Here is a 4,771-nt window from a genome sequence, read left to right on the forward strand (position 1 = left end):
AGTTCAAATCATATGATTTCTCCTGCCTTTGCAAATATAAAAGACCAATAAAAAGAGCAAGACTGTGCTAGAATAACAAACAAATGTAATTAATTTAATAATTAAAATATATTTACAGTAAGAATGACAGATACAAATAAAGCTTGTACACAGAAAATAACAATAAACACACAAATAGCTGGTGTTAGGCTGATAGCATAAAACCAGAAAATGGAGCTGATTAGTTGCTATGATCCAACTCTGATGGTCAGATATTTAAACAAATAAAGTACCCTACTGTAGGTTAGAACCTGAACTGTGAGTTAGTAGATGGATGGAAAAGCAGTTCTGGTGCAATAATGATTTGCTTGTCAGGTAGTATTGTTAAACAAAACACATCAACATCAGTTAATGCTGGTATATTTACCACTCCTGCTGCAATCAATGACTGGCTTTAAACCAGATAGATAAAAGTGTGCATGGGTGGCCACCCGGATGGTGATGGAAAGGTTATCGGCTCCGGCTTGGTTAGCACCCCAATTCTGTCTGGCCTGGATAGGCCTTTAAACAAATCATCCCAGGGTTGAAAAATGAGCACTGGTACCAAAAGTATAAACTCCACTTACACATTTCTCCACCTCAAAGCATCGGCAACTTCCTCAGAAAGTATCAAAATATACTGACCTATATGTGCCGGTACCAGGGATGAAGACAGGGCGGGTGGCTGATGTTATGTGACATTAGCCACCCGCCCCAAGCAGGCATCGGCCTGCCCACGTACCCATGGGAATGCCCAACATTTTCATGGGGATTTTAATTAAACGCTATGCGTTTCCATGTCCCGGTGCCTCTACCACCCCCGTCCGACTCATTTCCTCACTCCCCTCTGTGAACGTCCGGCGACACTGTAAATCACAGAGGCGGTTCACAGTTGGGGTTTGAACATGCGCAGAAATCCACATGCGCAAACCCCACCATCAGGTCAGGGGACAAATTTGGTTCACAGTGAGTGAATATCTAGTTGCTTAGTTGATAAGGCGTATCATAAAGGATTAGAATAGAACACAACACATGGCCATTATGTGTAACATTATGGTTCTACCTTCTACAGCCAAACACACAGCTCAGTGAATTAATTATTTGAATAAGATAAAAATAAACATTTTAAAAAGAGTTGTGAATAATGTCACAAACTGAATAATGATTATTTTTCACAACAAAAAGGTCAGAAGAAAGGTCCTTGCTAAGAATTTAATTTTTTTTCCATAGCAGCAAATTTCGGATTTGATTTCTGAATCTTGATTCAAATTAAATGGAGAAATAATAAATCCCATAGCAGGACACTAGCAATAAAAGGTACAATGGCCCTTATTCTGATCGGTGCGTACTTTCCCGAATTCTTACGGAGCGGGCCGCATGCAACGCTATGCGGACATCGTCCGTAGAAACGCCCACCAAGCCTCCGCATTCGGACGGACTCACTCTTTAAGAACAGGGCGTGTGTACGGACGACATACAAACCTTGCGTGTGCGGTGTACACGCACAGATTCTGCACGGTCTTACCGCGTAAGCACGGTCTTACCGCGTTAGAACGGACGGGAAGCTGGCCGTACACACCGATGCGGAGTATTTACGCTAAATACAACACTTTTTTACTGAGTACACACAGCGATCACATGACCCACTTAGGCAATTAGGCAACCTCATTAAAAAGGGATTGTTATCTATTTGAATCAATTAAATCCTAATCTATACTGAACCACATTCCTATTACATTCATTACACACATTAACCCTTACAGCATGTGAACCTAACATACATCTATATACACTATTTACATTTTGCTTATTTAAAAGATTTTAAACAAGTTACACATATACTTTCCCATTTTAAATAAACACACAGACAACTTCGAACTGTAATAAACTATTTATTTACAATACAAAAATTATTGTTAACTGAAAAATAAATAAAAATTAAATCTCCCCATCAACTAGCTGGTCTAATTCCACCAGCACCTGCCGCACGTGGCCTCTTATGCGTAAGAGGGCCCCACGGAGACCCTCTTGTGCTTGGGCTGGCTCATCTGTGGACCAAATAAAAATGGAAAAATTAATAATGATATTCATGCATACATTTTAAACATGCACCGTGACAGGTGTTTGTGTATATATATATATAAATATATATATATATGTATATAGACACATATATAACTATATATCTGACACATACATCTATACATACATGCATACATACTACATGGAAAGCCTGTTTTTTCCCCTCTACCCTTTACTCTGTAGAACACCTCACAGTCATAGTGCTCCTTCTCAATCCAAACCCACCCATGACTAAGCTCTGAGAAGCATGTCACGCGCTGCACCAATCCCAATTCTGAAAACAAAGTTCAGTGTCTGTTATAGGATGGCAGGGGAGTTAGTCAACTCTCAGGAATGCTCAGTACATTTGTGCAATCAAGCATGGCTTGCCTGCTGATGGTCTGCTCCAGAAATCATTGTCATAATGCCAGTTAGGTGAAGCTGCAGCACTAACCCACTCCCATGCACAAAATCATTACAAACACAAAATCAACAAACAATTATGGTTCCAAACATACATGCAGACCGCAGGGGGTGGTTAGCTACAGGAGGGCCCAGGGGCACTGACCACTTGTTACTCCAGTCTAAGCCACGCCTGTCCATACTCCATTTATGCCATACTGAATCTAGTTTGGTCAAATTAAGCACCTGTAAACTCTACTCACCTATATGAGGCTGCAGATTGTACGCTTGCAGCAGGGACATGTAACCCTTACATGAGCACGTCATCCCTTTCTTCCAGGATACAGATTAACTACACTGGTTCATTGACACTTAAAATCGACCTGAAAGCCATCCCCACAACCTGTGTCATTAATATGTGTCCTGGATGAAAGGGATGGTTTGCCCACCCTATCTAACCCCTAAGTGTGTCTGTTGCTACCCATTTGGTTTTATCACTTTATAGTATTGAAAAACACAATTGAATCACCAGTGCTACATAGCAAATAGTAGATGACAAAAGGATAAATTAATCCTTATGTATACATACCAATTTCGGCCGCCTGGACGACCTCACAGGCCTCAACCTCCTCCTCTTCCTCTTCCTCAGGGGCCTCCACTGGTGGCACCTCCTCCTCTGGTTGGACCTCCTCCTCTGGTGGCAGCACCTCCACAGCCCACCCCTCCTCCTCCTCCACTTCCTCTGGCACCTCCTCCGCCATCCCTTCCTCAGGAAGCACCTCCTCGGCCCTTGGTTGGGCAAGCTCCTCCTGGCCCACCTCTGCCTCCTCCCGGGCCTGTCTTGCTCGATCACGTGCTGTGTTTGGGAAAAAACAAAAAAGTGCTAATTAGTGGTCATTTGTATTAAGCCTTATCAAGCTATAAATGCAAAGGTTATAAGTACAGATAATTGTACAGGCAAACAGCTCCTTGGTGGCCTTGACAAAACACAGCCTGTAACATGGCAGGTATGCTGTGACATTTGGCCCATTGCAAGCATCACAAACATTAATCCTCCCCAATAACATATTTTATGACCATTACAGGGTGTCAAACAGGAAGTAGCACACATATACTGTATGCCATGTTTAACTCATGATCAGGCTGGTGACCTTATTGTCTTAAATAATGGCATTTAAGCAATCAGGTACAAATGGACATTTAATGTATAAACACTCACATCTAGCAATACTGCCCCTGATTTGCTGGAGCAAATCCGGCTGCCGACGCCTCAGGTCAGACCACCGCATACGCATTCCGCTTCTGGCGGTTTGTGATGAATGGGCCCGCCCGCCCCAGCCTGGTCTCCATAACGGAGACCAGTGTCCTCAGCTCCGCAGCTGAAAACGGTGCTGCTCTGCCATAGGCCGCCATCTTAGCAATGGCACAAATCAAGCAATCATGTGCTGTCATTGGTTGATCAGAGTGATATTTGGTATTAACTTTATTGTTCATTTTTACACTAACAGCGTGTACAGTATGCGCCGAACAGACGGCTAACCCATTGCATCGCAAACCCACATATAATCTATAACATTCACCAAACATGGGTATAAGCAACAGGTGAAATAGTCTGCATCACTAGCCACTTACACCTAACTGAACACGGTACTAAACAGCTATTTTAGAATGAAAGCTATGCAGCAGAAACATAGCAAATAGTGCCAGACCTTTTACCAATATTAGGCCATGCTGCCATGTGTACACTTACCTTCTACAGGCCCATACCAAACATGTGATTTGGATGCTAGCACTGATTACTTGTGCCTAAGTGGTGGACTGGATTTACATATGGAATGGGTATTGTCATTTGTACTACATACCAAACAAGTGCACAGTACAGATGTACATTCACATATAAATTTCATGTCTGACCTCAGTTTTATTTGGTGATTGGTGTACAAATCTGCATTTACCTACTAAATCAGACTTACTCAGTTTGCCATGTATTTTGAAATATTTTTCCGCAGCAAGGGGCGTGGCCTATGCGCCGCACGGTTGAACGCGGCCGTACGGAACGCAAGGTGTCGCTGATGTACGCCAATTACAGAACTAGTATATAAAGGTGTGTTTGCCAAATGCAATGTTGTTGCACACATGTCTGCATCTCTATCTGAGGAAGAGCAGGAGTTGCAGGACCTATTTGCTCAGATGGACTCCAGCACCACCTATGTCCCCATCAACCCAGAACAGCCATTGGGGGAAGAGCAGCCAGATGGGCCATCGACATCAGTCCAATCGCCAGCTGGCC

At 43.0% G+C, this 4,771-nt stretch overlaps 1 long non-coding RNA gene across 1 annotated transcript; it reads right to left on the reverse strand.

Annotated features, from left to right (window-relative positions):
• Positions 1-1,956: 1,956 nt before the first annotated feature.
• On the reverse strand, positions 1,957-3,371 carry LOC146072949 (uncharacterized). Its single transcript, XR_014473269.1, has 2 exons — positions 3,071-3,371; positions 1,957-2,066 (listed from the first exon to the last, which is right to left on the reverse strand). It is a non-coding gene; the product is annotated as an uncharacterized LOC146072949 (long non-coding RNA).
• Between the last annotated feature and the right edge of the window lie 1,400 nt (positions 3,372-4,771).

This window comes from Crinia signifera, chromosome 4 (genome assembly GCF_055691185.1).
Source record: "Crinia signifera chromosome 4, ASM5569118v1, whole genome shotgun sequence".
In the NCBI taxonomy this organism is placed as follows: domain Eukaryota; kingdom Metazoa; phylum Chordata; class Amphibia; order Anura; family Myobatrachidae; genus Crinia; species Crinia signifera.